Here is a 24240-nt window from a genome sequence, read left to right as displayed (position 1 = left end):
AAAACAGATAAGCAACCCCTGTAGCCCACGTGCGTGTAAAAAACACGCAGTACGCTGTGGCAGCCCGAACCCCAAAAATACATACGCGATCAACACGCAGGCTAGTATGGCCGCCGGAAGAAAAGGGGTACGCGACAAAAAGGGACACCCGCAGAGGGAAAACTTGTGTGTGCGACTCACCATTGGCCTTGTGTGTAGAAGAATAACGCAGAGCCAACACCCACCCGCTGTGAAGTAATTGCGTGTGAACACCAACGCTGGAAAACACACGCACCGCTTTCCACGAAAAGCACATACAGAACGATGGATCCCACGTGGGACCCTCAACCCGTGCCAGGGAAAAGCCCGCGCGCGTAACGTCACAGACGTGCTTACGCGCTAAGGGCCTTTCCTCAAATTACACGCTGCCGTGCACTTTTTTCATGTGCCAAGTCACTCCGTATCAAGCTGGCCACGCGACAACACACGGAAGACCACACTCCTGCCCAGAAGGCCATTTTCCTGCCCCCAGAACCCCGCGCAGCATCCCACGAGCCATCTGCTGCTGCCTGCCTACCTGCTGCCACCATGCCCTGCCATTTGGTGCCTGCACATCTGCCATCTGCAGGGGTCCAGTTGCAGTGACCACCCCTGCTGGAACAGAAGACTCCTGACTGGTGTTCCATCACTCCACAGCCCAGCCCCAGGACTCAGCTGCCCACCCACACCTGTCTCGGGGGTTGCCATGTCTGACACAACACCTTCCGGCACCAGTGGCAACCCCCAGCCAGAGAGGCATATGGCTGCCAGCTTTACTTCCGAAGAGGTTGGCATCCTGGTGGAGCGAGTCCTGGGGTAATATGCTGCCCTCTTCACACCATCACGCGCCAACAAGGAAGGACGGAGGAGGATCTGGACGGACATAGTGGGTGCCATCAACGCGAAGGAGATGGCACCCCTCGACTTGAAACACGTCCAGAAGCGCTGGGAGGACTACAAGTCCAGGACCCTCAAGAAGGCCCGGCGCCTCTTATAGGCAGAGGATGCAGTGGGGCGCCGGGGCCAGTTCACCAACCAGCAGGTGAGGGTCCTGAAGCGCATTCGGCCAGTGCTTCTCCACCAGTTCCTCAGGATGCAGGCCCGTCTGGAGTCGAGCGGTAAGTGGCCATGCATTGCTGTGTGAAACAGGGCGTGTTGCAGTGTGCTGGTAGTCAGCTACTTGCCTGTATGTGTGACATAGGCCATGTATGGATGTGTGTGTGCAGGGACATCATGGTGCTGCATGTGAGACCAGTCACGCGTGAACCACATGGATGTGCATGTGTTACAATGCAACATGCGGAGCAGCATGCGGAATGCACACATGAATGCCTGCCTGTCTCTGTCATTGGACATGGATGGGATGTGAGGGATGGGTTCTGCTGTCATGGACATGTATGGTGTACATGTCTGTGTGTCTGACTTGCGTCTGTGTGACTAGTAAACGCCATGGATGCATGACACATGTCCGTGATAATGTTCCGATTCACTGATGCAGCCTAGTCATCCTTGTATCCACTGTGTCTGGGGTGTACAAGGCCAGATGGATGAAACTACGGTGAAGTGTGCGCATGTGATAGGCATGACCCATGATGCATGTGAAGTTCAAACCACCACTGTATCTTTCAAGAGTTTCTGGACATGTATGCAAATGTTCTTTGCATGCGCCATGCCTGTTTCTGCATGTGTGTTGCCTGCACTGACCCATGTGTTGTGGAGGGACATGATGGAAGTGACGTTTGACAGTGCCACTCATCTGCTATTGCTTCCTGTCTAGGGGACTATTGTACAGTACCCTGATGCTTGTGTTCTATGTCTCCCTCTACACAGCGGCAAGTGAAGAAGAGGGCGGAGACGGCGCTGTGGAGCAAAGCGGCGCAGATGCCTCCACCGGCCGGCGACGCAAGGCCCAGTCACCCTCTCAGGAATTACCATCGTCTGGGAGCGAGGGGACTGGTGCCGCGTCTGCCACTACGGCTGCAGCGAAAGGGGTGGGTGAGCCCCCACAGGGGCTTGCAACGGCGGAAGACGGTGTGAAGCCATCCAGGTTGGTGGTTTCCACAGAGGAGGAGGAGGCCGCTACTGAGCCGCACATGGGGCCTGGTGGGGGTGGTACCACTGGTGCAAGTGTTGCAGTCCAGGGGCAGGGGCAGGAGGCAGCACAGGTCGCCGTGGAGGGGCCTGTGCATGTCACTGTCCCTGACACTGTGACTGCACCACCATGCACCAGCAGGGATGCCCCATCCCAGGCCCGTCCACAGGTAGGGGGGAGGTCCATGTCATCTGACACTCCTCTACCTGCAGACGAGGGCACCCCTGACCGTATGGAGACCGTCCTGATTGGTGTCGCGCTGCGCACGTGTGACATTCGTAATGATGTGCCTGCTTCCCGGGGGGGAGCATGCATGTCATCACGAAGAGCTGCGTGCCAACGTGGCCCAGTTGGGAGGGGCCATGGTTGGGGGTTTTGTACATGTGTCGGCCACTCTGGCGGCCCTCTCCTCCTCTGTGGAGACTATGCGCCAGTCGTTCTCCATGCCGTCTTCTGGCCCAGATGCCACCAGGGCCCCCTGTGGACCTGCCCTGACCAACGCAGCCAGCTCGGTGGAGATCCCAACCCTGCCACAGTCGGGAGTCGGAGGTCCAGCAGGGGTGGACACTCCAGCAACTGGACCCCAGCAGATGGAGGATGTGCCGGCATCATCGGGCAGGGCACGTGCACGACGGCGCTGGTGGATTCCATCAGCCTGGATGCTGACGTGCTGGCAGAGGAAGTTGTGTCGGAGGCAGCGGCAGGCTCAACGTGGGGGGCATCATGGCTCAAGGCCATCTACATCAGAGGGGCAGGCATCGGCCGGAGGGCAGGAGGACCCTGGAATGGGAGCGTCTTCCATGTGGCAGCGGTTGGGTCAGTGGATAGGTGCGGTGGGTGGAGGAGGCACGGCTCACAATGGTCAGGGCGGAGAACTCCATGCGCAGGGCGCTGAGGCGGGCTGAGTGCCTCGAGGGAATTCGCAGGGAGTTGGAGGTGGACATGGCATTATCCCTGCAAGACCTCGGGGCCAGTGAACAGGCCCGTCTCCAAAACATTGAACAGGAGTTCGATGATGCCCTGGCCCATGACATCAACAAGTGAGCCGTTGGACTTGCCCGCCGCCATTGTATATAGTTAATTATTGTTAAGTTTCCTTTCTTTTTTCATTCATTTGGGGCGCATGGACTATGCCCCACATTTTTGTAAATAGTTATTAATTAGGTAGGATTTTTTGTAGGTTTCATTTATATTGTTGGGATCATGGACCCTGGATTTGTTATTTGTATATAGTTGAACAGTGGATTTATCTTCTTCATATTTTTATTTTTTTCACCATGGAGCAATGGATTTTACTTATTTCTTTCCCTTTGGATTTGCTTTGTTGGACGGAGACTTTGGACACATTTGCATTTGCATTTATTTGGATTCTCATTTTGTATATTTTTTTCTTTTTGGGACATGCTGCATTTTATTTATTATTTCCATTATTGTGCGTTTTGATTTAATTCCCTTCATTTTGTGTTGAATACATTTTTGTTTCATACTTCAATGTGTGGTATTCTCTCATTGGTTTCATGCATGTCACGATGTGGGTTTTCACATTCACTGGCACCCATTGTGTGTGTGTGACGGACATGTGTTGATGTACATACATGCCATTTGGGTTGTATCATGTAATGGGCATTTCAATGTGGGGTGGATGTAATACTTGGTTGGTTCTTTGGGCAGGGGTGGCGTGCAGTGGGATTTGGATGGCCACGAGGGCCATGATTGTGGATCATGATGACGTGTTGGGGGGGACATCTGTCGGGGCCTGCTGGGAGGTGCCTGTCACTGCTGGGTGGGTGAGTGGGTGAGTAGGGACATGAGTCGGGACCTGCTGGCAGGTGCCCGTCACTGCTGGGTGGGTCAGTGAGGACATGAGTCGGGGCCTGCTGGCAGGTGCCTGTCACTGCTGGGTGGGTGAGTGGGTAAGTGGGAACATGAGTCGGGGCCTGCTGGCAGGTGCCTGTCACTGCTGGGTGGGTGAGTGGGAACATGAGTTGGGGCCTGCTGGCAGGTGCCTGTCACTGCTGGGTGGGTGAGTGGGAGAGTGGGAACATGAGTCAGGGCCAGCTGGCAGGTGCCTGTCACTGCTGGGTGGGTGAGTGGGTGAGAGGGAACATGAGTCGGGGCCTGCTGGCAGGTGCCTGTCACTGCTGGGTGGGTGGGGATGCAGAGGGACATGTGACAGTGCTCACTTGTACATGGTGACATGTGGGTGGCTGGGGGGCATTGCCAGGGTGGATGGTCTGCCTGCAGGGCATGGCCAGGGTGGATGGGCTGCCTGCGGGGCATGGTCAGGGGTGCAGGTTAGTCCCCTGTGTTGTGGGCTGTCTGCAGGGCCTGGGGAGGGGGGAGAGGGCTCACCTGGGAGGACAATCACTGGCAATTCCTGTTGGTGCACCCCAGGAATACACGTTTCCCTCCCGCGGAAGCGAAAACGCGTGTAACACGTCCCACGCACCCCCAGAATACACTTACCCCGCTCGCACAAGGCCTATCGCGTGTGAAACTACACGCGCACCCCCAGAATACGCGCAGGCAGCCCATCCACCCTCCCCATACCCTGCCGGCAGCCCTTCACCCCTGGGAATGGCCCGCAGGCAACCCATCCACACTGGGCATGCCCCGCAGGCAGCCCACTCCACAGGTTTGACTTTTTCCACGTTTTACACGCGATTGGCCTAGCGCGAGCGGGGTACGTGTATTGTGGGGGGTGCACGGGGAGTTTTACACGCGATTGGCCTAGCGCGAGCGGGGTACGTGTATTCCAAGGGGCGCGCAGGGAGTTTTACACACGATTGGCCTAGCGCGAGTGGGGTATGTGTATTGTGGGGGGTGCGTGGGGGTTTTACACGCGATTGGCCTAGCGCGAGCGGGGTACGTGTATTCTGAGGGGTCCGCAGGGAGTTTTACATGCGATTGGCCTGGTGCGAGTGGGGTACGTGTATTCAGAGGGGTGCACAGGGAGTTTTACACACGATTGGCCTCGTGTGAGCGGGGTACGTGTATTGTGGGGTGTGCGCGGGGAGTTTTACACGTGATTGGCCTAGCGTGAGCGGGGTACGTGTATTGCGGGGGGTGCGCAGGGAGTTTTACACGCGATTAGCCTAGCGCGAGTGGGGTACGTGTATTATGGGGCGTGCGCAGGGAGTTTTACACACATTTTCTTGGTTGGGGGCTGTATGCTGGTACACTGGCCTTTGCGCCATGTACTGGATTTAATGCGATGTTTTTGGCGCACGGGGCGGGGTTGGGGGCCTAACTGGCGCTGCTGCAGGGTCGCTGCGCCTCTCTGCGCCACGGCTGCTAAGGGATGTTAAAATCCATGAATACACTGTGCGCCGAAATGGGGTTTGGCGCATGCGGCTGGCGCAGACTGCCTCACGCACACTCTGTGCGCCAGCCGCATGCGCCACTTGTGCGCTCATTTCTATGAATTACCCCCTTAATGTGGTCAAAACTAATTCCATTCTGTCCTCATTTAAAATCTTGTCCTACTCGATATATAGATGACATTCTATTAATTTGGAAAGGAGATGAAGAAAGGGTGGAACAATTCAGGATTAGAGCAAACATCAGCCCCATGGGGATAGAATTCACTGGAAACTCCAGCAAGGTGGAAATAGATTTTTTGGACCTCAAGATTTATGTGAAAGAAAATCAATTGGTGACCAGGACATTCAGAAAGAAAACAGGCAAACTCAACCTTATACGCAACCAGCTGTCATCATAATTCAGTCATTAGGAACATCCCAAGTGGAGAGTTTGTAAGAGCTCACAGGAATTGCTCAGAACAAGAGACCTTTGAGGAGGAATGTCAACTGCTTTCAAGAAGGTTTGAAGCTAGAGGATATGGTACCCAAACTATTACCAAGGCTCAAAAGAAAGCCAGAAATTTGAACAGAAAGGACACTCTAATTTAAAAAAACAAAGGCGACAACCAAATGGAAGAAGTTAGCTTTATTACAACATACTGTAAAAATAATGGAATCCTGAGTAATAATCTTAAAAGAAGTTGGCATATTTTGCAATTGGATCCACATGTCAGACACTACATTAAAGACAGCCCAATGATCATATATAAACGAACGAATACTATCAAGAACATACTCAGTCCATCTTTACTTCCATATTTAAAAACAATGAATGCAACCACCTGGCTACCCAAACAAATAAAGGGATGTATGAAATGTGGGACCTGCACAATGTGTGAACATGCAATGCACAAAACATCAAGTTTGGAAGATAAACATAGGACAAAGAACAGTATTTCTGAACATATCAATTGCAGGACCAAATATGTTATATATTTCATCATTTGTGAGTGCAACAGAATATACATAGAAAGTACCATAAGGGAATTAAGGATTCGGAGAAGAGAACATTCTTGTCTTCTTTTTTTGCCCTCCCACAGACCTCCTACCCTTTACCCCCTGCTTGAACATGGCCATGTCATTCTTCTTCTTTTTTATTAATTTTTGAATGAACCAACAACTACTTATAATTTAAAACGTTTACATTTCACAAAAACAATGTGAATCTGATGTTCTATGTCTGGTGACTCACAAAATAATGGGACAATGATTGTAACAATTACCATTGATCATGTTTTATTTTCATGTATGCTTGTTTAAACACAATTGCGAATGTTCATTCAATAATGTTTTCTTTCACAAGCCCTGATTTGAGAAAGACGTTTGTACGTCGAAACACGTGTCATCACTGACAAGGCATTACATTTCTTTAAAAATCAATAGTGTGTCAAGTTAAAATATACTGGGCCTCATTCCGAGTATGGCGTTAAGGGATAGCGGCCACCGCTAACGAGAGCGGTGGCGGTAATCCCTTACCGCCATACTCCGAGTTCCCTTAGCGCCATGGTGCTTTTAACACCTGCTTTTAGCAGGCGTTAAATACCATGGCGCTAAGGGACCTTGATGTTAATTACGCCACCGTAATTTACGGTGGCGTAATTGACGCCTTCCCCACTCCCATTATGCCCTATGGGGCAAGAATGGGAATGGGGAAGGGTAAATGGGGATTGGGGAATTACCGCCCCGCCAACCTTGGAATGGGGCGGTAATTCCGCCAACCACCAAGGCGCTGCCGGTCCGGGTACGGCGTCAACCAAGGCGTTAATAGCGCCATTGGTTAGCGCCGTACTCGGAATGAGGCCCACTGTGTGCAATCCTTATACTTTTGCTAACAGCCAGTAGACGAATGGGCGCATGAATATACCCCAGGGGTAACTTCTTTTTTTGAATTGTAACTTACCAATGGAGTAGAGGAATCAAGGACTTTTGAATTGCTTATTAGAAGTGTCTTGAATGGAAATGCAACTAACTAAACCTCAAAGGAAACAGAAATAAGAAGTTTGTGGCATAAAGCACAGTATATGGCCTAAAGCACTCTTACAGCACCCTAGAAGGATATTGCAAGTCACAGAGGAGTTCTGACACCAAATAACTCTGTATCAATACTTTATACTGTCATTGGGCTCTGAGGCAACTTCCAATGCCCTTTATACATAAAGTAGAGGGTATTTTATTCCTTATAATACATTGGCATCATCGCTTTAATACTTGGGGCATCATCAGAAGTTTTCCAGTATCACTGGGATACCGCCAATGCAAATAGCATTACCGCAACTCGGTTTGGCACTATTGGTGCTGGATCCTGAGTTGTGGTAAGGCTGTTTGTTACTCCCTCTATGGTGCAGTATCAGCGCTATTACTGCCGGTACTAAACGTGCCCCAGTAATAGAACTGAGAATGCGCGGAAAGTAGCAAGATTTACCTCCAGCTCAAAATCTGCTTCTTTCGGCCCTCAGTGGGGATTGGGCGGAGCGGTAATATGGCGGTAATAGCATTCCCACTGTATTTTTACTGCTCCGCCCAACCCCTGATGAGGCCCCAAGTATTAAAGCGATGATGCCAATGTATTATAAGGAATAAAATACCCTCTACTTTATGTATAAAGTCTCTTGGTTGCACTGATGCGCACGCTCCTCTAGTTGTTATGATGAATACATATCGAACCTATTTATTTAAACAAACACAGACCGATATGCAGCTTGCAATTTATCGCAATAAACATTTGAAGTAGTTTAGTAAAGATACAATGAAATGCTGTTTTTGTGGTTTAAAATAAAGGGCAGGTTTCAGACAGATCTCTGCTTTCGTGCAGTATACTCTCAGTTAACAGGGCGCTTTGAAACAGTATTTCACTTGCTGTATAAGCGCCTAACAAGTTAGCAATAAACAATAAACCAAATAAACATTCATCTATACATGTCTCCTTATCAAAGAATAATTTTGATATGACATGGGAGATTAATTCAGAAGCAAGGAACCTGAAAAGGGAGCCATCCACCTAATTAAGAGATTAGGTGGCAGCTGGTGTTCTGCTGAGAGAGCTACTTTCACGCACTCTGGCAGCAGGCATTAACACAACTGTAATATGTGGGAGAAGTAGCCCCTAATGACATTCTAAGGCTATTTTATGTCCCTGAGGCATTCTGTGACCAGGTTGAGGAAGAAACTAAAAGCGGGGTTCCTTTAAGGCCACTGAACTCCAAGATGGCCTGCAATATATGTATGATGCCCAACAGAGAGCCCTTTTGGCCTCATTACAACCCTGGCGTCGGACCATGGTGCTATTAGCACCATGGTCCATGCCGGATTCCGCCATGGTGGATGGCGCATTTACCGCCCCATTCCAAAGTTGGCGGGGCGGTAAATCCCCATTCACCATTGCCCCTTCCCCATTCCCATTTTTGCCCCATAGGGCTCAATGGGGATGGGGAAGGCGCTAATTACGACACCGTAAATTACGGTGCCGTAATTAACACCAAGGTCGCTTAGCGCCTTGGACTTTAACGCCTGCAAAAAGCAGGCGTTAAAGTGGGAATCTGGCGTTAAGGGTTTAACGGCGCCGCAGCCTTTTACGGCGCCGTTAACCCCTTAACGCCAGGGTTGTAATGAGGCCCTTTAACTCTTATAATGCATGTGCGCACCATGCATCCGCTTGGGATACTACTCAACGCAAATAGCGCTACTGCAACTCGGTTCAGCGATATTAGCTCTGGATCCTGAGTTGTGGGAATGCTGTTACTCCCCATTTTTTCAAGAGCCAATAGGACTCTATGTGGCACAGTTGGTGCTATTATCACCAGCATTAATAGCACTGTGGTAATAGCACCGCAAATGGGCGGAAAGTAGTCAAATGTACCTCGAGCTCAAAGCTGGAGGTAAATCTGCAACTTTTTGCCCAAACTCGGAATTGGGCAAGCGGTAATACGGCAGTAACCACTGTATTTTTACCACTCCTCCCAACCCCTGATGAGGCTGTTGGTCTCTTCATTTGTCTTATCTATGAAATATTCCAGCCGTTAATAGGTTGAATACATGTACAGTCTTGTGAGTTGGAAAATACATCAATATACAACTTATACCTTGTTACATATTTTAAGCAACCAATAAAAAAAATCCATGTAAATGCCTGGTTTGGGGTTAAAAGTAAGTGGAATCTAGCAGATTCCTACTCTATTATGGTAAAGTTCAGCGGTTCATATACTTCCATATATACATCTCCATATATATCAAGTAATGGCTGTAACATTAGAGTTGAGGCTGCTCCTTTCTAGGATGCCACTATAAAGCCACTCTGCCGCGCTCATTGGCGTTGTGATTTTATTCTGTATTGATTTTAAATTGTACTGAGCGTTCCTTTTTATGCCGCACTGGGGTCGTTTGTGATTACACTATCTAATACTACTGGGCTTCGAGACAGTGTTAGAATGTTAGCCCTCTCTCTAGCTCCTTAGAAGGCGGTCCTATGCCTCTTTTTCACTGCAGCGTCGGCATTAATGTGCCGCGCGGACTGCACGTGCAGCGAGAGGTGAGGCTGCTCCTTTCTAGGAAGGCCACTATAAAGCCACTCTGCCGCGCTCATTGGCATTGTGATTTTATTCTGTATTGATTTTAAATTGTACTGAGCATTCCTTTTTATGCTGCACTGCGGTCGTTTGTGATTACACTATCTAATATTACTGGGCTGCAAGACAGTGTTAGAGGGTTGGTCCTCTCTATAGCTCTTTAGAAAACGGTCCTCTGCCTCTTTTTCACTCCGCAACCAGCATTAATGTGCCGCGCTGACCGCTCACGCAGAGGGTGCGCCACCAGCGCACCAAAGGCGTGCTTAAGGCAAGCCCGTCTGTGCCTGTCCATGCCGAGGACTGGGCAGATAGACGCCAACACTACTTCAAGAGGCAGCTGATGGCGCTTGCTCCGACTTGCACCATAAACCCACCTGGTTGGAATAATACTCCTCCTATTATCAAGTCAGATTCCCCTCAGCAGCAACGATTGATGGAGCCATCACCTGCTCTCCCTCTGTGTTACTACTAAATACCCGTTCCCTGCTGGGTCATGCAGACAAAATACACTACCTCCTATCTGAACGTCGCCCGGCCTTATTAAGCCTGACTGAAACATAGCTCCAGCCCAGCTCGGCACCTGTTCTTGTTCAGGCCATCCCTTCCGATTATCGGATTATCCACCAAGACCGTCAGCCGCCCCTTCATGGGGGAGGTACTGCGGTCATCTATAGATCAAAACTAAATGTCACCCAGTTCAGCTGCCATCATGGCCCGAATATGGAGGCACTTCTTTTTAGATGTATCATACCCTTTGTGTGAACATGCCATTTTATTCTTATATATCGTCCCCCAGGTTCCCTGGGGAACTTCTCTGAACTTTTTACGGATTTACTGGCTGACCTCCAAGTGCAACATGCTCACTTGTTGGTATTAGGGGACTTTCATTTGAAATGTAATCTCCCCAGACCCCCAGCCTTAAATCTTTTTTTTAAAAGCTTATCAGTCCTTGAACTACATCAATTTGTGCAGGTCCCCACACACAAGCTAGGCAATACCTTGGACAAGATCTTTGCTAAGGAAACCCTACAGACCCTACAGTCAGTGGAACCTGTACTATGGTCAGACTGTTCTCTGATAACCTGTGTGTTCAAAGCATGAGGATTACTACCTAAGGTCCCGGTGACCAGAATCTGGCTGTGCTCGTGGCACTCTGTTGATATCCAAGGCCTGGCTTCGTTAGTTGCTGCTAAATGCAACACAGCCCTGAGGACTCTCTATCTCGGGACTCTCAAACATAACATGAGGCTGCAGACATGGTAGCTCCGCTGCGACTTGTTGTCATGACCCTTGCCCCTGGCCCTCACTGGCAAGTCAGCCTTCCAGTTAGGGCCAGGTCAAAGGCCTTAAAACCTCATCCATGACTCTCTTGGAGCCAGGCTCATAACCATCATGAAGACCAACATTAGAATGGGACTATTAACGTGGGACTATTTAACTTGGGGGGTCCAGCCAACATGGAGGCACACAAATAGCTCAGTTACAAGGAACTGAGCTTTGCGGTCTAGTCTTTTGGGTGTGGCAGGCCTGGGACTACTTTACCTGGACTACTTTGGGTGTGGCAGGCCTGGGACTATTTTACCTGGACTACTTTACCTGAGACTATTTAAACCGCACCCAAACAGCAGAACATGCTTTGCGTTATTCTGATGTGGGCACGGTAACGCTCACCGTGCCCAGTTCTTTGATGCCAGCTTACCTGAAACCAAGGACCTGCAGAGAGAGAAAGAACACTACCAAACTTACCTGGAACAGTATCCTGTCTTCAATCCATCACTGACTTCAGTTCCACTCACCTGAAGGTACGAACTCCATCATCCGGCACCGCATGCATCCTGGAATACCATTACCTGGAAAGAGGAGAAAGAAACACAGCATTAGTAAGAGTTTAATCACGTTTCCTCCCGAATGAAGAAAGCCACACAATTCTTACCTGGGTAGTCATCTCCTGGTCAATATTATTGCTGGAACATTACGGCGCTCGGTGAGGAATATCACATCCTGCAAGGAGAGAAAAGACACAGGTTAGCAATATAAAAGGCGAAACAGCGCCGCGCATCGCGCATTACTCCCCGGACAGCATCGTGCACACCACGCTTTCGCCTATCGGCCCATGCTCATCTTCAAACTGCATGACAACACCAAAATATCTTTCCATACCTAAAAGGAAAAAAGCAAGACATTATTATTTGAACTAAGTGGAACATAAGAACTGCATATAAAGACTGTAAAGCAGCAAACCTACGGAATCGCAGCAGGCCTGGATTCTCACAGGGGGGGCTTGCATCAGGGAAGTAACTTGGTCACTGCTCGCCCCCCACATCTACGCGCCCCTGCCATGAGGAGCAGGACGGAGAATCCACCTTTTACAATATTAAGACCCATCTTTAACCAGAGGCTTTACCAAGTGACCGGGAGAGGGTTTGAGAGTGCGAATCATCCAACCAGGGCTGGGTGGCATCCCTGTGGATACCAGGTGAGCATAACACTTGTTCAACCTCGCAGACTGCCCTCCAAGCCTTGGTTTTCAGATCATCTTGAGGCTGCGTGGCTGAAACTGAGACAGGCAGAGTGCAAATGGCGCAAAGCCTTGGATCCCCCTCTTAGAATACTATATAAATTATGCTTGGCAGTATATTCAGCAGCTATTAAAGCAGCTAAAACATTGTACTTATCCATGAAAATGTTATCTTCTTTATGCCAACCCAAGGCTCTGTTTTCTGTCCCTCTCGTCATCAGCTAAACTCACTCCAAATGTGAGACCCACTCAGGAACTGTGTGACGACCTATCTCAATTTTATATTACTAAATCAGTAATATCCGCTTGAATATTTTGAATGCGGCTAATGCTTCTGCTAGTAGTGAGTATTGCCCACTTCAAACTGTGGACCTGGTGGGTTCTATGAGGTGGTTGTCCTTCAAGAGGTTTTCGGAAGAAGCGGTCATAGCCGCTATCCAAAAGATCCAGTCATGTTCCCCCTCGGATGCTGTTCCTTTGGCTATTATGAAAAAGATCTCTCCTGATGGAAATCACGGCTGCTATTAACAACTCTTGTCAGTCAGGGTTAGTGGCACCTGAGTTAAAAGCTGCTAGGGTTATTCCTCTTCTAAAGAAGCCATCACTCGACCCACCTGTCCTGGCTAATTTCCGCCCTTCTTTTCCTCACAAAACTGCTTGAGTCCCTGGTGTCACCCTTACTCTCCACGTTTCTTGAATCTTCTCACCTCGTGGACCCTGCAGAGTTTGGCTTTAGGCCCAGCAGAGGCACAGAGAGTGTACTGGTTTCTGTCCAGGATGACATCGGCAGGCTGGTGGACTCAGGTGGGATGAGGGCCCTGATTTTATTAGTGCTGTCAGCGGCATTCAACACTGTCGACCACCCTATCCTGCTGTCCCATTTTACCCAAATAGGTATATCCGGGCAGATACTGGCCTGGTTCACTTCGTTCCTGGCGGACCGCACTCAGACTCTTTCTATGCCACCTTTTCTATCTGCCCCTTGTCACCTCAGCTGTGGAGTTCCGCAGGTGTCCTCCTTGTCTTCGATTCCATTTAATATTTACATCTGGGCACTTGTGTGTCTCATCCGCTCCTTCGGCGTCAGGTGCTACTCCTATTCTGACGACACTCAGATCCTGATCCGTTTAGATCTTGAGCAGGGTGAGATGTCTCCATGCCTGTGGGGGTCCCTGGCTGCCGTCGGGGATTAGATGAACCACAACTGGCTTAAATTGAACGGAGACAAGATGGAGGTCTTGGTGGTGCAGTGTCCTCACGATCGCTCATTCTGGGTTTCTTCCTTCTGGCCCCCTTCTCTTGGTCCCCTCCCCGCCCCGGAGGGGAAGGTGAAAAACGTGGGGTTCTGTCGGCTTCTCTATCCATGGATAGCCAAGTAGCAGTCGTCTGTCAAGCGGGACATTTTCAGCTGAAAGTACTTTAGAAGTGCTCCCTGTGATTCCTGCGCCTCTTAGTCCGCCGGTGGTGGCAACTCTGGTACTATCCTGCTGGATTATTGCAACTCTCTCTATCTGGCGAAACCAAAGGGGCTGTTCCAAAAACTGCAACGCCTGCAAAATCTTGCAGCACGGGTGGCAAAAGGTACCTCTTACGGAGCTCACATATCCACGGTACTACGTTTCCTTCACTGGTTGCCAGTGACCCAACAAATCAGGTTTAAGGCTTTATGTATTGTCCATCGTGCTCTGCATGACCAGGGTGCAGAGTTCCTCTGTGCTATGTTTGCACCTTATCACCCAAACCGCTTGTTGCGCTCTGCATCTGCGGATCTGCTTGTCGTGCCCTCTTACAGACGTATGCGGATTGGAGGCTGGGCTTTTTCCATAGCACCTGCTGTACTGTGAAACGAGCTGCCGCTATCCATAAAGAAACTTTCTAACCACTTGGCTTTTAGAGAGGCGGTGAAGACATTTTTATTTCAGGTGGGCTAGTCTGTGTTTTTCTTTCTGGTTGTGGATATATGCCTGTCTCTCTAGCGCCAAGCTACCTTAGGGTGGCCGCACGCTTAAGAAATTTCCTAACATAACACAACACATAACATGACAAAAAATAATGTAGAAGAAAGGAATCAGAAAAGCTTGTCATGATTTTGATTTAAGCAATAACACCCGATCCGGTGAAAGGCCGGGGCCCAAGTTACAGGCCAGAGTGAAGTGAGGGCCTTAACAATGTCTCCTGGTGCTGTTACTACTCGATCCAGCCCACTGAATCGGTTATTATTGCTATTAGCACCCCGGGTTTTTAATCCAGGGTACTGATAGCAATTATTTTGTTTGCGTTAACAGGACCCACTCTCGCTGCGTCCTGTTCATTCAAACAAAAAAGTACATAAAATGGCTGCCATGGAAATGGAAGGCTGGGCTCCACGTGGAGACCCTCTTCCATTTCCATGGCAGCCCGGGACGTGAAGCTGCGGTGGCTCTGCACCCAAAGAAGAAGGTGAGTGTGGTTGGGGGATTGGGGAGGAAGGGAACAGTTAAGCAGAGGGAAGTGGAGGGTGGGAGTAAGATGGTGGGGCGGGTCAGAGCAGCCTTCAGGTTGCTCGCAACACAGGCTTGGATCATCGGATTCAGCCCGCGTTTCTGAGCAACCTAATTGGTTGCCCCCCCCACCCCCAGGTTCTGATAGGTGTTTTAGTAGTAGTTGGAATTCTGCTGAGAGCTTTCTTTCACACAGTGTGCTGGCTCTTGCAAAAGCCATTGTGATGTCACTTATCAAATGTAATAGGTGTAGTGATGTCATGCATATTTCTGGTCTAGACCTGCAATAAGAATATTCCGTGCAGGGTTGTATACAGATAGTGCAGGCTCCTATGTAGTCTCTACGTGTTTACCGTCGAATAGTGATGTCATTTGCATATTTTACTCGAGGTGGGCATTGATGTCACGACGAGACCCTACTAGATACAATTGCATGCAGCCATGCATATATATATTGCATGCTTCCCTGTGTTATTGCTAAATTCTAAGGAAGGACAACTGAAAGTTGTAGCATTTGGCCGTAATCGTGTTCCTAAACATGGAATACTATGAATAAACAGGTCCCTAATTAGCTGTGACATGTGTACGAAATTTTTGCGTGGTGTTGTAATGCCCCTGGAACTGCAATATGAGCTGTTGTTGTTCAGCAATTTGAAAAAAAGTGCTCCCTGTTGGTATGCTAATAGGAGCAAATGACGCCACAGTTGTGTTTCCAGAAAAGATAGGGGCTTTATTATGAAAGTGAGTGTAATAAAAAAAACACATTTATACTGATAGTTCTAATTGCCTATTTATGCAGAAGCAGACGAGAGAAAGCAACATGAAAATGGATGATAGCTACTGCAAGTGACACTAGAAAATGGCCAGATGGGTACTTTTAATGATAATATTTAGCTTTGCATAGTAGAGCTTGGATAAGAGAGTTTTCATGATTTTAGTGCTAGGCATCTTGGATCGATTGGAAGCATTCTTTTCTTAGCTTTAAAACAGACTTCTTTCTTTCTTTCTTTAAAGGTATATATGTATATATATGTGAACACACTAGCAGCTTGAGTCGCACTCCGAGATAAAGTATCAGAGTCCATAAAATGAAGTAAAACTGTCTTCTTTATTGTTAAAGTTACAAATGTAAAAAATCTTCCGTGCAGCTCCACAAATGGTCAGGGAGGCAGCAGCAAAAATTACACTTTTATCGAAACACCTGTTTGCTTGGTCACATATATATATATATATATATATATATATATATATATATATATATATATATATATATATATATATATATATATATATATATATGTGTATATATTCACTGAAAAACATTGTTAAAGGGACATTATGGTTACAAGTAAAACCGAAAAACCTGAGAAATTCACCAGCTATGGTAAACTAAGCAACCATAACTCGCACCACCACCGTGCACTGCTAACACTAACGCCCAGGAAATCAAAGATGACATCACAAATGTAATTGATGACATCACTGATGACATCACATATCTGCGCCACTTGTCTTTGTTCACTGACATATCTAGGCCAGGTGGTTTTGTTCACTGACAGTCAGAATATTAACATTCAAAAGGTGCTATATATCTAGACGTTAACCTTGTTGTATGTTCTTACAGTACTTTCCTTAGGATTTGGTCTCAGCTCATGGTGCACATATATGGAGCAACAAAAAGGTCCCAAACACACAATTTATTTGTATACATGAAGATAAACTTTAATGTTATTAACATGTTCTGGTGATGCTGTTTCTTTCTTCCTTACTTTAGTGTCCCTGTATGTGCCTATGATTTGTATCCACTGTGAGTCTTCATATGTATTGTTTTTATTAGCACAAGTGTGTAGTAAGTCTTGAATTGTTAGCTAGTTATTACATGTTTAACATTACTCAAAACTCTGACGAGGTAGCATTCATTATTTTACTCTCCAGAATTACCAGATTATAAATATAGTACTTCTATGGTGCATGCTGCAGCCATTGCCTGTGTTTATGTATGATTAGGTTCCTGTATTAACAACATCACTCCAGCATAATATTTTGTATAGATGAGTACATTCTTTAATAGATGAAGTATTTCATGATAGGTCTCCCGATCACCCCTGACATTTGTCACCAACATTATAAACACAACCCGTTGTAGGGACTTTTCAATAAAATTAATTTAATATGTGATGCCATCAGTGATGTCATCAATGACATTTTCGATGTCATCTTTGATGTCCTGAGTTTTAGTCTTAGTAGTGCATGGTGGTGGTGTGAGTTATGGTTGCTTACCCTACCATAACTGGTGAATTTCTGAGGTTTTTCAGTTTTACTTGTAACCATAATGTCCCATTAACAAAGTTTTTTCAGTGAATTTCTGAGGTTTTAATTAGTGCAACTTAACCATAACGTCCCTTAACAAAGTTTTTTCAGTGAATTTCATAGGTTTTTACTATTGCAACTTAACCATAAAGTCCCTTAAACAAAGTTCCTTCAGTGAATTTCATGGGTTTCTACCAGGGCATGCTAATTTCCTACAACTTACTAATATCATACCCCAATATAGAATTTTTTTGGTCCAATTTACAAAGTCTCACCTTAATCCTCTGCCATTTTCCACCTTCTACCATCATTGTTAACACTTGTATATACTTTTTGCAACTTTTTTCACTGTTCTTGCATTTGTCGACGTCTGCGAACGTCTGATGTCATCGCGGACCTTTCAAACAGCGGCATGTGACCACACGCTCGCACGCAGCATGATGACGTGTTCACGAACGGGTCCGTGCTTCGCGAACAGTTCGGCACTGCATTTTTCAGCTCAATTTGGAACTTTGAAGCTCACCTATTTTTACTCATTATCAATTTAAAATCTAGTACAGAGCACATACTTGGAAGAATAGCAAAACCTCTATCTGAAAAATGGCATCAGCCATTGCCATCCCACTTCCCCAAGAGCCACCACCACACCAGCTGGAGGACCTACACAACAAAAACAGAGCAGTACTTCCAAAGACAATGAAGAGGACCAAGAAGATGCAGTAGAGGAAGTACCTACCTCTAGCACCAAGAGATAATCATGGGCATGGAAGTTCTTTACCACTGCTGGGAATGTACGAAAGGCTAAAGCTACCAAAGTGAAATGCACTGAGTGCAGTCGCGGACTACATGGACAGTATACCTACGGGACCACCTCCATGCGCCACCACACCCATTACAACCACTGCAATGCTCTCAGAAAGGCTGTTTTTTTCCTAGCAAGTAGTAGGCTGTCTTCATCCACCAATACTGTATCTACACAGCCTACTTCTGTGGGACACATAATCCTACCAGCTACCTTGCAAGCAATACAAGAGGCTATTGATCCATATCTTTCGAAGACAACAGTCCTCAGTATATACTGCAACACACTACTCTGCAGTGGGGAGCCATTTCGAATGGCTTTTGAAGCTGTAATCAAGTAGCATGAGAAACACTGCCCCCTACCTTAGATGTAACACGCGCGCAGCATCTTCCCCTGTCCACCTGCCCCTCCATATTAGTGCTTGGCGCCTCGTCCCTCATTTCCCTCTCCACCTTACATTCAAACCTCTCCTGCAAAAAATTAAAAAAAAAAAACAACAAAAAAGGTTCCTTTAGGAACCAACTTTCACAGTTAAAAAATATAACTAAAAAAGAATCTTATAGAATCCATGTACTTTACATTTATCAGCAAAGTACATATAATACGATTTTCCAACATTCCCATTAGCATTTTGTGTTATGCTAATGGAATAATGTGGCGTTCATCCACCATTCTAGGGACTGGACTGGGGATAACGGCCCGCCAGCCGAAGGCCAAGGCTAGTGGCCCCCAAACAAAGTATAGTATAACAAAACCCTTGAAATTCTGTGATGCCATCATTGTGGTCATTCGCTGCTCGAAAGGGGACGCAAAGTTAAGGTGGACTTGTTTCAAACTTGAGTGCTGAATTTCATGGGTTTTGTTGTGTTAAATCTGATTACCTTAACTCTCTCTTAAGAAAGGTTTTTTCATTGAATATATATATATATATATATATATATATATATATATATATATATATATATATATATATATATATATATATATATATATATATATATATATATAGTGAGGAACAATGCTCTTTTGATCACAGAACCTGCATTAGATAAGGCATCATATTTGATGGGAAGCAGTGAGCTCCCTTCAAAGGGGTGAGGTTGAGTGATATTCTGACCAGGTTGTGGGGGGAGTAAATGCAACAGTCACTTGTGACAATAGATGGGTGGACATACATAGATTAAGGACAACCAACATCCAGCTGTTTTAGGGATGTGACCATGATGGATGAAGTGCTAGAATGGTGGTAGAGGAAGTGAGGGACAAAAGCAGGTTAGAGGCGAGGGAAACATGTTAGATAGAAGGCAGATGAGAGGTAGGTTAAGAGGTTGAGAGGTTGAGAGGGTAAGTCAGCGGCAAAGAGGTAGGCTTTTAGTTTGGTTCTGAACAAATATACATACATTCTACATGTTATATCAGACAATATTACTTCTCATTTGAAACTCGTGAAGCTCGGAATATGACATTATGGGGGTAATTCATAGAATTTAGCGCACAAGTGGCGCATGCGGCTGGCGCACAGTGGGCGCGTGCGAATCCCTGCGCCAGCCGCGTGCGCTAAAATCCATTTCCACGCACAGCGTATTCATGGATTCCAGCCACCAAAACCAGCTGTGGCGCACAGTGGCGCAGCGACCCTGCAGCAGCGCCAGTTATGCCCCCAAGAACGCCTCTCGCGCAGGGAAAAGCCATCAATATACCCAATCCAGCCCAAAGGGCTGCGCTAACCCTGTACCAGCACAGCAAGCGGGCTACGTGTATCACTGGGGTGCGCGGGAAGTACCTCACGCGATTGGCCCCGTGCGCGCAGGGTACGCGTATTTCAGGGGTGCGCGGGAAGTTCCACACGCGATTTCCGCAGGGTACGTGTATTTCAGGGGTGCGCGGGAAGTTCCACACGCGATTTCAGCAGGGTACGTGTATTTCGGGGTGCGGGGGAAGTTCCACACGCAATTTCAGCATGGTACGTGCATTTCAGGGGTGCGCAGGAATTTCCACATGCGATTGGGCCCGTGCGAGCAGGGTACGTGTATCTCAAGGGTGCGCGGGAAGTGCCACACGCGATTTCAGCAGGGTACGTGTATTTCGGGGTGCGGGGCAAGTTTCACACGCGATTTCAGCAGGGTACGTGTATTTCAGGGGTGTGCGGGAATTTCCACACGCGATTGGGCCCGTGCGAGCAGGGTACGCGTATCTCAGGGGTGCGCGGGAAGTGCCACACGCGATTTCCGCAGGGTACGTGTATTTCAGGGGTGCGCGGGAAATTCCATGCGCGATTGGGCCTGTGCGAGCATGGTACGCGTATCTCAGGGGTGCGCGGGAAGTGCCACACGCGATTGCAGCAGGGTACGTGTATTTCAGGGGTGCGCGGGAATTTCCACACGCGATTTCATCATGGTACGTGTATTTCGGGGTGCGGGGGAAGTTTCACACGCGACATCAGCAGGGCACGTGTATTTCAGGGGTGCGCGGGAAGTTGCACACGCAATTTCATCAGGGTACGTGTATTTCGTGGTGCGGGGGAAGTTTCACACGCAACATCAGCAGGGTACATGTATTCCAGGGGTGCGCGGGAAGTTCCACACGCGATTCCATCAGGGTACGTGTATTTCAGGGGTGCGCGGGAATTTCCACACGCGATTGGGCCCATGCGAGCAGGGTACGCGTATTTCAGGGGTGCGCGGGAAGTTCCACACGCGATTCCATCAGGGTACGTGTATTACAGAGGTGCGCGGTGAGCACCACACGTGAATTGCACGTGTGCGTCCTCCCAGGTGTTCCCTCTACACCCGCCACGGCCCCTGCAGGTGGCTCACACCACAGGGGCCTACCCTGCACATGTCCTGCAGGCACCCCATCCACCATGGCCATGCCCCCCAGCCAACCCACATGTCAACTTGCACTACTGCCCACCAACGCATGTCCCCCTGCACCCCCAGCCACCAGGGGCACCCTCCACCAGGCCCCCACCCATGTCTCCCACCACCCCCCAGCAGTGCAGGGGCACCCTCCACCAGGCCCCCACCCATGTCTCCCACCACCCCCCAGCAGTGCAGGGGCACCCTCCACCAGGCCCCCAGCCATGTCTCCCACCACCCCCACCCCCCAGCCACCAGGGGCAGCCTCCACCAGGCCCCCACCCATGTCTCCCACCACCCCCACCCCCAGCACTGTGGGGCACCTGCCAGCAGGCCCCCACCCATGTGCAACTCATGTTCCCCACCACCCCCACCCCCCAGCACTGTGGGGCACCTGCCAGCAGGCCCCCACCCATGTCCAACTCATGTCTCCCACCACCCCCACCACCCAGCCACCAGGGGCAGCCTCCACCAGGCCCCCACCCATGTCTCCCACCACCCCCACCCCCCAGCAGTGCAGGGGCACCCTCCACCAGGCCCCCACCCATGTCTCACACCACCCCCACCCCCCAGCAGTGCAGGGGCACCCTCCACCAGGCCCCCACCCATGTCTCCCACCACCCCCACCCCCCAGCAGTGCAGGGGCACCCTCCACCAGGCCCCCACCCATGTCTCCCACCACCCCCACCCCCCAGCACTGTGGGGCACCTGCCAGCAGGCCCCCACCCATGTGCAACTCATGTCTCCCACCACCCCCACCCCCCATCCACCAGGGGCAGCCTCCACCACGCCCCCACCCATGTCTCACACCACCCCCACCCCCCAGAAGTGCAGGGGCACCCTCCACCAGGCCCCCACCCATGTCTCCTAGCACCCCCAGCCCCCAGCAGCGCAGGGGCACCCACCACCAGGTCCCCACCCATGTCTCCCAGCACCCCCACCCGCCAGCACTGTGGGGCACCTGCCAGCAGGCCCCACCCATGTCTCCCACCACCCCCACCCCCCAGCAGTGCAGGGGCACCCTCCACCAGGCCCCCACCCATGTCTCCCATCCCCACCAACCCCCAGCACTGTGGGGCACCTGCCAGCAGGCCCCCACCCATGTCCAACTCATGTTCCCCACCACCCCCACCCCCCAGCACTGTGGGGCACCTGCCAGCAGGCCCCCACCCATGTCCAACTCATGTTCCCCACCACCCCCACCCCCCAGCAGTGCGGGTCACCCTCCACCAGGCCCCCACCCATGTCTCCCACCACCTCCACCCCCCAGCAGTGCAGGGGCACCCTCCACCAGGCCCCCACCCATGTCTCCCACCACCCCCCAGCAGTGCAGGGGCACCCTCCACCAGGCCCCCACCCATGTCTCCCAGCACCCCCACCCCCCAGCAGTGCAGGGGCACCCACCACCAGGCCCCCACCCATGTCTCCCAGCACCCCTACCCCCCAGCACTGTGGGGCACCTGCCAGCAGGCCCCCACCCATGTCTCCCACCACCCCCACCCCCCAGCAGTGCAGGGGCACCCTCCACCAGGCCCCCACCCATGTCTCCCACCACACCCCAGCAGTGCAGGGGCACCCTCCACCAGGCCCCCACCCATGTCTCCCACCACCCCCACCCGCCAGCCACCAGGGGCAGCCTCCACCAGGCCCCCACCCATGTTCCCCACCACCCCCACCCCCCAGCACTGTGGGGCACCTGCCAGCAGGCCCCCACCCATGTCCAACTCATGTCTCCCACCACCCCCACCACCCAGCCACCAGGGGCAGCCTCCACCAGGCCCCCACCCATGTCTCCCTCCACCCCCACCCCCCAGCAGTGCAGGGGCACCCTCCACCAGGCCCCCACCCAAATCTCCCACCACCCCCACCGCCCAGCAGTGCAGGGGCACCCACCACCAGGCCCCCACCCATGTCTCCCACCACCCCCACCCCCCAGCAGTGCAGGGGCACCCTCCACCAGGCCCCCACCCATGTCTCCAACCACCCCCACCCCCCAGCACTGTGGGGCACCTGCCAGCAGGCCCCCACCCATGTCCAACTCATGTTCCCCAGCCAACATGTCATCACAATCTAGATCCCTGGTCCCCATGGTCAGCCTCGAAATGCAAAACACCCACCTGAGTATTGCATCCACCCACTTATAATTGGCAAATACATCACAGAACACCAATTGCAAGTTCCGAAACAAACACATTTCCCTCACATACACCCAATAGGTGTCAGTGAATCTCAAAACCCATATCATGAAATGCATGAAACCAATGAGATGATACTACACATTGAAGTATGATTGAAGTAAAATATGTATTAAAGCAAACATAAATAGAATCAAAAATAAAGAAACAAAAACGTGAATGTACAAAAATCAAAAGAAGCATGTCCGTGAAAAAAAGCAAAACCAAAAATCATATCCCAAAGTAATGGTGTCCAAAGTCACTGTCCACAAAACAAAATCCAATGGGAAATAAAAAAGAAAGCCATTGCTCCATGGTTAAAACGTGAAAGAAAAATACAATCCAACAGTGAACTATGTACATGGGAACAAGCCAGAGTCCATTATCCCAACAAAAGAAAGGAAACCTATCTAACTACACTAACTAATAAAATAAACTATATACAAAAATGTGGCCAATGTCCGAAAGGTCCAAATAAAATCCAAACAAAAATAAAACCTAACACTACCTACATAACTATGTACAAGGGCAGCGGGCTAGTTTGACGGCTCACTTGTGGATGTCCCGGGCCAGGGCATCATCGAACTCCTGCTCAATGTCCCGGAGGCGGTCCTCCTCCATGGCCCAGAGGGTCCGCAAGGGCCGTTGACGTGTCCACCTCCAAACCCCTGCGGATTGCCTCGAGGCACTCGGCCCGCCTCAGGGCCCTCCGCATGGAGTTCTCCGCCCTGACCATTGTGAGCCTTGCCTCTTCTGCCCGCTGCCGCTCCGCATCTATGGCGTGGCCCAACCGCTGCCACACGGAAGACACTCTCTATCCTGGGTCCTCCTGCCCTCCGGCCGATGCCTGCCCCTCCGATGTTGAAGGCCCCGAGCCTTTATGGCTCCCACCACGTTGCTGCTGCTGCTGTGCCTCTGCCCGTGCACTGCCTCCTGCTGCCTGCACATCCTCCGCCGGCTGGGGTGCAGTCGTTGATGTGGCCACCCCTGCTGGACGTCCGACTCCGGACTGTGGCGGGGATGCCTCCTCCACCAGCCTGGCCGCACCGTCAGAGGCAGCTCCA

Source organism: Ambystoma mexicanum, chromosome 14, assembly GCF_040938575.1.
Source record: "Ambystoma mexicanum isolate Mex_15411 chromosome 14, UKY_AmexF1_1, whole genome shotgun sequence".
Lineage (NCBI taxonomy): Eukaryota > Metazoa > Chordata > Amphibia > Caudata > Ambystomatidae > Ambystoma > Ambystoma mexicanum.
The sequence above is the reverse complement of the archived record's forward strand: the minus strand, read 5'-3'. Positions refer to the sequence as shown.